The sequence below is a fragment of the Watersipora subatra genome, chromosome 6 (genome assembly GCF_963576615.1).
Source record: "Watersipora subatra chromosome 6, tzWatSuba1.1, whole genome shotgun sequence".
NCBI classification, from domain to species: domain Eukaryota; kingdom Metazoa; phylum Bryozoa; class Gymnolaemata; order Cheilostomatida; family Watersiporidae; genus Watersipora; species Watersipora subatra.
The window spans coordinates 14,163,564-14,173,299 of NC_088713.1; the positions used below are offsets into that span (position 1 = coordinate 14,163,564).

A 9,736-nucleotide genomic window follows, 5' to 3' on the forward strand; every position below is an offset into this window, starting at 1 on the left:
TTGGATAGCTAATTTGGCAGATAAAAAGCACAAGGTGGTAGCACAAGGTTGAAGGTCATCATTTGGCAGCACCGGTTGATCAAAGTCATTAAAATAAAAATTTGTTCTGATAATCACCTTCGTTGTACTAAAGCAGAATAGAAAGGAGGTCAAATTAGCTGTGTAATACAGAGCCATAAACAAACTTTGAAAAATACACCTGACACACCTTTGATTGAAGAGATAAATCATCCATGTTCAGGAATACACTGCTTTACGCCTTAGATGCCACATCAGACCTTCGATCAATGCTACTGCCAGATGAAGAAACTTAATGGATTGCCATCTACTATGTTTGGTAAACCACTCATAATGTTGCTTCAGAAAAAGGCCATTGGGATTTTCGGTTTCACATTTTGCGTATCTATAGATCGCAAACATCGTCAGAGCATGACTAATTCTAAAACATTATTAGACATAATTTTTATCGTATAGATATGTGGATTGTGCAAACCTGAATAACAATTGCACTTATGAATCTTCAACAGCTATTAAATATCTCAATGACCAGGAAGTTATGAACACAATTAGTATACTGTAGTCATAAACAAGGAAATAGCATAATATACAAAATAGCCAAAATTAAATAATGAACTTTTGTATGGTGATCAGCACATAAGCTAACTAAATCAATTGTGCTTGGAATAGTATATTTCAATCAAATGCTATACATGACTAGATCAGCATACTCCTGCAGTTATCAGAACAGACATCTTAAAAACACTAGTTACAAAAACTAATAAATATGATAATTGTCACCAATGTTGCAGGATGCAACAAGACTTCCAAACTATTAATCTTTTATAGCAGTCAATCTAAATAAAACAATTAATCAACCATAAGCAAGAACAAAGTTTATGAAATTAGTTGCAATACATTTTAGTTACATTAGAATTTATCTTTATTAGGGAGATTGTAATCTACAAATCACAGACTTTCTTGATATAAATTTTTGTTAACCTAAATGTTGAAACACGATGAGAACATACAATGTTTTTAGCAATAGCTTGAGAACCAAATGCTCAAAATCTTCTTGGCAAGGGATGTATGTAGTTGTCACGGGCACGGGCAAAGGAGCATTGTAAAATTGTTTTTAATGTTAGTGTCAATATTATTTTAGTCCTTTCAACACTGGCTCTCATTTTCAATGTCTGTCCTGTTTCACATTTTGTGTATGGATAGATCAATACATTTTACAAGCACAATTATTTCTAAAAATTATCAGCTCTATGTAGATAAATAAATTGCTGCAAGCCCGAATGATTTCTACAAGTATATTAAACTGTTGCATATCATCATAAGACCTGTGTAGAGTTTTGCTCAAATAAACATTAGGCCTAGTAGATGAGCAACAACGATGGGCTACTATGACACCAGTTTGCAAAAAAAACAAATTTAAGAAAATAAGCTGAAGCTCTATTTGATCTTCGAGTGCATTCCAACTTATGATCACTTACCTCAGCAAAATCCTAAGCAGTTGTTTGTGTGGTTTAATTTTTAACTGGGTGTCGCATAACCCTTTGCTTCTGTACACTATAAACTATTAGCCTACAAGAATTTAATATAACAAAGTTTTTTAATCATAATTGACTCAACAATTATTCAACAATTATAGTCTACCAAAGGCCTTGCAATAATGGTTACAATTACTTGAATATACGTATGTTCACACCCAACTGATCGCTTTGGGAAAAATGTGTTGGTTATCCATGGAATTTAGACAAATTGTGTAATATAACTCATCAAAAGCTTAAAGACAGTGTGCATTGCTTATAACGTTTGAAGCTGCATTATTGCTGGCAGTAACCAGTGAATAGTTTTATTTCTTACTTCAGTCAAAAAGAGTTTAACAATTGGACCGTAATGTAACTTGTTCACTTTACTAGCTCAACACCTAATGATGTGATATGTTGACAAATAGATTGATTAATGATATTTGACCTTATAATCAAAAGTCGACAGACTTGGATGACAGCAAAAACTCTAATACTAGTGCTTACAATTAGCCGGAGAAGGCTAAAGCAAAATTAAAATAGACTATGTCATGTCAAATGGAAAAGGGTCTGTGATCTCACACCCACATAATACTACTTGACTCACCTGACGAGATGTTTATCGAGGCCAAATACTCTATACACTAGATGTAGCACCTTTGTAACTGCAAATATACAAAACATCATTATCGATACCAGACAGCAGTCAATCTAAATAAAACAATTAATCAACCATAAGCAAGAACAAAGTTTATAAAATTAGTTGCAATACATTTTAGTTACATTAGAATTTATCTTTATTCAGGAGATTGTAATCTACAAATCACAGACTTTCTTGATATAAATTTTTGTTAACCTAAATTTTGAAACACGATGAGAACATACAATGTTCTTAGCAATAGCTTGAGAACCAAATGCTCAAAATCTTTTTGACAAGGGATGTATGTAGTTGTCACGGGCACGGGCAAAGGAGTGTTGTAAAATTGTTTTTAACGTTAGTGTCAATATTATTTTAGTCCTTTCAACACTGGCTCTCATTTTCAATGTCTGTCCTGTTTCACATTTTGTGTATAGATAGATCAATACATTTTACAAGCACAATTATTTCCAAAATTCATCAGCCCTACATGTATGTAGATATATAAATTGCTGCAAGCCTGAATGATTTCTACAAGTATATAAAACCGTTGCATATCATCATAAGACCTGTGTAGAGTTTTGCTCAAATAAACATTAGGCCTGGTAGCTGAGCAACAACGATGGGCTACTATGACACCAGTTTGCAAAAAAACAATTTAAGAAAATAAGCTGAAGCTCTATTTGATCTTCGAGTGCATTCCAACTTATGATCACTTACCTCAGCAAAATCCTAAGCAGTTGTTTGTGTGGTTTAATTTTTAACTGGGTGTCGCATAACCCTTTGCTTCTGTACGCTATCAACTATTAGCCTACAAGATTTTAATATAACAAAGTTTTTTAATCATAATTGACTCAACAATTATTCAACAATTATAGTCTACCAAAGGCCTTGCAATAATGGTTACAATTACTTGAATATACGTATGTTCACACCCAACTGATCGCTTTGGGAAAAATGTGTTGGTTACCCATGGAATTTAGACAAATTGTGTAATATAATTCATCAAAAGTTTAAAGACAGTGTGCATTGCTTATAACGTTTGAAGCTGCATTATTGCTGGCAGTAATCAGTGAATAGTTTTATTTCTTAATTCAGTAAAAAAGAGTTTAACAATTAAGCAGAAATGCAACTTGTTCACTTTACTAGCTCAACACCTAACGATGTGATATGTTGACAAATACAATGGATTGATTAATGATATTTGACCTTACCTTCATACACAATGTTATATATGTAAGCCTGGTTCTCATAAGAGCTGCGAGACAGCGTAATCTCGTGCACCAGAACAATGCGTTGCTAGGCTCAACGACGACTTAGGTTCACATGAAGCTGTGTTGCTGGTCGAAGCAAAAACAAGATATTAACTATGTTATTTTGATATAACTGGTCTTCACTTGTACAATGTATTTCAGGAAGATTTTTGCCTGTGACCCCTTGCAATGGTTTACCAGCAAAGAGCTCCGGTGTTTACAGCCCGCAACTACCGCCAGTACTCGACACATAAATTCTCATTTTATCACGGATGAATATGTGATGGTCATGTGATTGCATGGCGCAAACACCAACGTAACATCAGTTTTTGTGGTGTGTATAGGAACCAGGCTTTACTGGTTGTTCCTGAATTATTGCAAGGCTAATAATAAAATAAGATTCAAACTACCATTGTGCATCACAGATGTATGATATTACATATAAGGATTTATTTTTAGAGTAGTAAAATACTAGTATTATTACTCAACATGAATTGAATCAAATAAAGAATTTCACTATTCACCATTAAAACTGTAATCACTACAATTTTTTTCTGAAACAATGTGTTTTTTGTTTAATTTTATGTCTTTTGTGATATCTGCTTAGCAGCTCACACTTTGGTAATCCATCCAACATAATTTCTATTCTTTATTGATCCTTTTTCCTGTAAATGAATCACGATTCCTGACAGAGATCTGTCTTGCAGCATTGATTTTTTGTTAATACGTACAAATTATAAAATGTGGCATTTTTCTGCAAGGAAGGCCTATTTACTGGCAACGCGTTGTTTTTTTAACCATGTGGTTGTCACTAGAACCATCGCCTCTCATTTCTATGTGAATTGTAGTACTTCTCACCGATGGCACAAAAAGAACATGGACATTTTTTTCCAACTGATATTTTAAAGGGCATATTTTCAGCTACACAGCCCCTGCTTCTGATGCCGACTGCACTATTATGGTCAAGCGATATGAGTCAGAGAACTAGGTTGACTCGAATGGCAAGTGCATGCCAAAGCCAGAATGGTAAAATCAAACATGTTGACCTCACCCTATGCCCTGCATCGTTAAACAAAGGATACCAAAACAATGCATAAAAAACCACAAAGTCCTTCTTGATAAATGGGATTTGCTCGTGATGTTACAATGCATTCAAAAAACATCCAACAGCAAATAGCAGACAAGCAGCAAGTAACATACATTGAAGGTTGAGTCAACTAGCAAACCGCCCGATTTTTTAGCAATAACCGAAATAGCTAAGATGAACCATAAAAATCAAAAGTCGTAACCATGACAGACTTGAATGACAGCAAAAACTCTAATTTTAGCGGTTACAATTAGATTAGCAGATAAGGTTAAAGCAAAACTAATATAAACTATGCCATGTTACATAGAAATATGTCTGTGATCTCACACCCACATAATACTTGACTTACCTGGCGATATGTTTATCGAGGCCAAATACACTACACTGGATCTAGCACTTTTGTAACTGCAAATACACAAAACATTGTTATCGATACCAGACAAAAAATCTCTTTAAGGGATAAAAAGAATATCAGCATTAAAAAGATTACAACAAGTATTAAATTAAGATAATAAATCTGATATCAAGATATTAAGATAGTACTACAACTTTGTATCTAAATCTTCACAATATGATAGGATAATAAGTCAACAAATCGGTAAACAGAAACTTAATGAAAAATAAGACTATATGAAACTATGACTATATAAACTTTAATGAAAAAGATAGAGTATAAACTGAGCATTTAAGTAAGCCCGAGTATGAGTGGAAGGGTTCGCAAAAAGAAGTCAATTGATAATTACTTAAATCTACGGTTTCAATTGCTGATTTAAATATATCATTTATATCAGCAACAGAAGGCTAAAGCATAACTAAAATAGACTATGCCATGTCACATGGAAAATGTTCTGGATCTCACAACCACATAATACTTGACTCACCTGACAAAATGTTTATCCAGGCCAAATAAACTGCACTGGATGTAGCACCTTGGTAACTGCAAATATACAAAACATAATTATCAATCCCAGGCAATAATGCTTATTCGAGTATAAAGAGAATATCAGGTATAAAGAGATTACAACAAGTATTCAATTAAGATGCTAACAAAAAGAAGCGCCTACTACAAATTTGTATATAAAACCAGGCAGGAAAAGACAGTAAAATGTAAGTATGGCAGGAAAATAAATCCACAAATCGGAAAACTGAAACTTAATGAAAAAGATGAAGTATTAACAGAGCATTTAAGGAAGCCAGTGTATGAGTGGCAGAGTTGGCAGAAAAAAAACACAAAGTATATTTGATAAATTACTTAAATATACAATTTCATTTGGTGTTTTAAATCTATGAATTAAACAACCAAATCATTTAAATAAATGATTTAAATCTATGAGTTAAATCATTGAATTATATGATGTTTTTTGGTCAAAATCCCATTTTTTTATTTTCTCCTTTTATGTCAACAGTTTACGAAAAATCAGTATTTTTTGACAAACTATTTTATTTTGCTGCATGGGTAACATTTTTGTATGCAGTCATTTGTCATAAATTAGCAAGTGTGGTGAGAATTGACTAAATGTGTAGTACAACACTTTAGAAAAACCTTTGAAATTAGAACCTATGGGTTAATTTAGTTACCCTGAAAGCAGTATAAATTGTAGGGTGGTAACTGTAAGTAGTGCAGGTTTCACTGGCTATTAGGTTTAATTATTGGCATTGTGAAATCAAACTGTTATCAAACATTCTCCAATTTTGTTACAAGTTAATCAAAAATATGTAAGCAGCTAAGTACTGCAGCAAAACTATATTTGTATTTTGCATGATCAACAGTTTTGAACATAAAAAAGATCTACCTAAAAATTGTAATTTAGTCAATTAAAGTTTAGGAAAAAGGAGAAAACTAGAGTTGTCCTCTCATGTCTTCAAGACAAAGAAATGGCCTGGATTTGTATAATACATAATTTTAGTCAATAATTTAATTTTAAAAGTTTATACTATAGGTTTTAAAAAAATGTTGGATTTGTTATTATAGTAACTGATTTTCAGCTCAGGGTATCATGATATGGTCTGTATATTATAAAGCCATTGTTTTTGGACACCAAGTCATAAATGGTGCTAGTAGTACCTGCTTATGACAGTTGGTCTTTTTTCATGCAAAATCTTTGAGATTGTCATGTATGACACTTATAACCAATTCTATTGCTCATAAAAACCAGTTTTGACTGTAAATTGCAGCAAACATATCAATGAGTGCAAAAGTTTTTAGACAACATTGTTTAATCTAGTTATGAAATGAGAGAAGACTTTCAAATTTAGAACAAAAATAAAAATGTTTCAGAAACTTCAAATCAGGGTACAAGCTATAATATAATCACAGGTTAATTGTCAGCGGTAGATATTAACTTGTAAAGGTATTTCTTTATGCATATTTATTTAGCGGTATACAGAAAGTAGCGCGTATGTTAGCAGATTAATTGCATTCAAAAGAGTTAGTGTTGCTTAGCCCAAAAGGGGGTGCAAAATGCATGTATAAGCAACATCGCTTTACAAGTAAAAGGATTAAATTTATCTTCCTAAAAATTTGACGACTAAATAAAAGTCACCTTAAGTTGACTGCCACTATAAGGGAGCGGTTAAAAATAGAGCTACTATGGCATTCGAATTCAGGTTTTATGGTAGGTCAGAAAGCATTCAACAATTTAAGGTACTAAAATGATTTACCATAATGCTGGAGTGGATGAGGGTCTAAAAGGCCCTAAAAAAGGTTAAACAAATTATACCACCACCAAACTACTCTTTGGAATCAACGATGTGATAACTATTCTGGTAAAGCGTAAACACATAATGTAACAATGATAAGAACACTATGATGGAGATCACTAATCTACATATTATTTGGAGAGTCAACAACGTAACAGCTAAATCACTCAGATCAAACAATATATCAGATTATAAACGCCACCAACTGCACAATGAGCTACAAGTATGCTATTATAATGTGAGAAGTGGATATAATGTATATTTCTACTAGTCATAGTGTATCATGAATCATGGAAACAATAGCAAATGTATATGATTTTTACTCTTAATATTTTGCACGAAATTTAGCTGATGTAATAGTGCTATTCTAAGTAGACAGGCTCTAAGCTAAACCAAACACTGCATGCTATTAAATAGCAAGCATTATGAACTTGACAGTTTCAACATTATTAATGATATAGATAAAACTTACTTCACCACAATATAACTTACACAGACAAACTATTTTGGAAAAACCTGTAAAAATGGTTTAAAGAGAGAAAAACTGTCAGTCACAAAGTCGTGTAGCCTGTGAGACCAGGAACAACCAGCAAAGCAACACCACATTAGTTTTGTAATACCTAGAAATACAATGATAATGCTTTTCTAGCACCCGAGCTTGTCTGTTCATTTGCTAGTAACTAAGACAATATTTCCCATATGAAATAACAAAATGCAATCAAGTCAGCTCAACACTCTCAGATACTCACAATTTAATAGTCTTAATATACTATGAACTATAACTAGAAATAGCAGATAAACATTGAATAACAAATAATTCAAAACAGAGATGTTGTTTGGGAGTTGGGCATTGAAATTCTTGCAAGCTCTAAAATCAACAATGCTGTACTTGATAGCTTTAGAAACAAGTTTTTATGACACTCTAAATATTTTCAACCAAACGTGAAAAAAGAAAGTTGTCCAACTAACAAGAAAGTTAATAAAAACAGAATTCAACAAATTCAGTTGAACTGGCACACACCTTCTTCCTGTGTTATATAAAAAATGCCAGGGATTTCCTACAGCTTATGTATTACAGAACTCTAAATAAAATTTGGAAATTTCACAAAACGACTCACTTTTGACTGGTGATATGAATTCATTCATACATTGCTGAAAATATACTCTTCTTCTTCTTCTTTTTAATTTCTGCATCTGACTTTTACTCACTGCCACTGAAAAATGAAGAAACTGATTGGAACAGTAGTTAATCTGTATGGCACTACTCTTTACAGCTTATAACATTTGAATTACCATGTTTTTCATTGTTTCATTAGGAATACAGTATTGTAGAAAACATATACTTTATTGCCATCATTTCTCATAACCCTAAATGTTGGTACATTGCAGGGGCAAACATAAGAAATAGCTAGAGAATAGAGCACACAAACATATGACAAGTTATTTAAGTATTTGGTATCACCATAGTCCATGGAGTATGTAAAACAGTATTTTCATATTGCTAGTTCTAATAGTATCTTGAGTTACTGCCTTTTATTAAAATGGTTTGAATGACAACCTATTTGAAAGCAAAAGAGTTGGTGTTTCACCTTCAAACTAGAAGTTGTATCATAAGCAGAGATCACTAGATTTGAAACAATATTATTTTATGGTTTGTGGTAAAATATCAAAATCAATCATGAAAAAATCATAAGACAGCTAATGCCAGTTGGTATTTAAATAATGAAACCTGTATAAGCAATGACTAATGACAGCGGATACTAAGCAAAGGACTGACAGAAAACAACTTCAAACTACCAGTGACACACACAAATCTCAACCAGCCAAAAGAGGTCATTATTCAGCCTAGTAGCCAACAGCCATTTCACTTCACTCAAATAAGCGTAATGCATTGAAGACAAAGCTTTGAAAAAAGAGAGCAAATAAACAACTCCTCGACTCAATGGGAGACCTGTCAGTATGGCCATTACAGCGGCCAGTTGACAAAAGAGAGTATATACAATTCCTCAACTGATTGAGAGACCTGTAAGTACATGTATGACAAGTAGAGACAGTTGACAGAGATTAATTGTGGACTAGAAGCACTAACTACATAGCGCTAAGTACACAAATGATATTATTATCTCCGCTTGACTTTTTGTAACTTAACACAAAACATTGGTTATTTTCACTTTCTCCTAAAAGTAGTTATAGATACTCTGAAAGTTTCAGGTTCGATACCGCTATTTGTAAAATCACTATCTTAAAACGTTTTGGTATATTTAAGGCATAAAAACACACTAGGCAATATGTAAGGTAATATCACGCTGAATGGTGCTCACCTGCACTGGAATTTTCCCAGCTAATTGATATTAAACAATATGGATAGAGTTTTGCAACCAGAACTTTATAGCTTGTTAGGTGCAATTTGATTGGTTGTTTTTGTACGAAAATGCGATGAGTCGGCTGCTAGTTTGTTTGTGTCAATGTTTACCAACATACGCTGGCAACAATTTGCCATTTTGTTACCATGGAAACAGCATCAAAA

At 32.9% G+C, this 9,736-nt stretch overlaps 1 long non-coding RNA gene across 1 annotated transcript; it reads right to left on the reverse strand.

Moving 5' to 3' along the window:
* Nucleotides 1-275: 275 nt before the first annotated feature.
* Nucleotides 276-2,982, reverse strand: LOC137397912 (uncharacterized). The gene is made up of 4 exons (XR_010978926.1): nt 2,890-2,982; nt 2,140-2,197; nt 1,497-1,587; nt 276-403 (listed from the first exon to the last, which is right to left on the reverse strand). It is a non-coding gene; the product is annotated as an uncharacterized lncRNA (long non-coding RNA).
* Between the last annotated feature and the right edge of the window lie 6,754 nt (nt 2,983-9,736).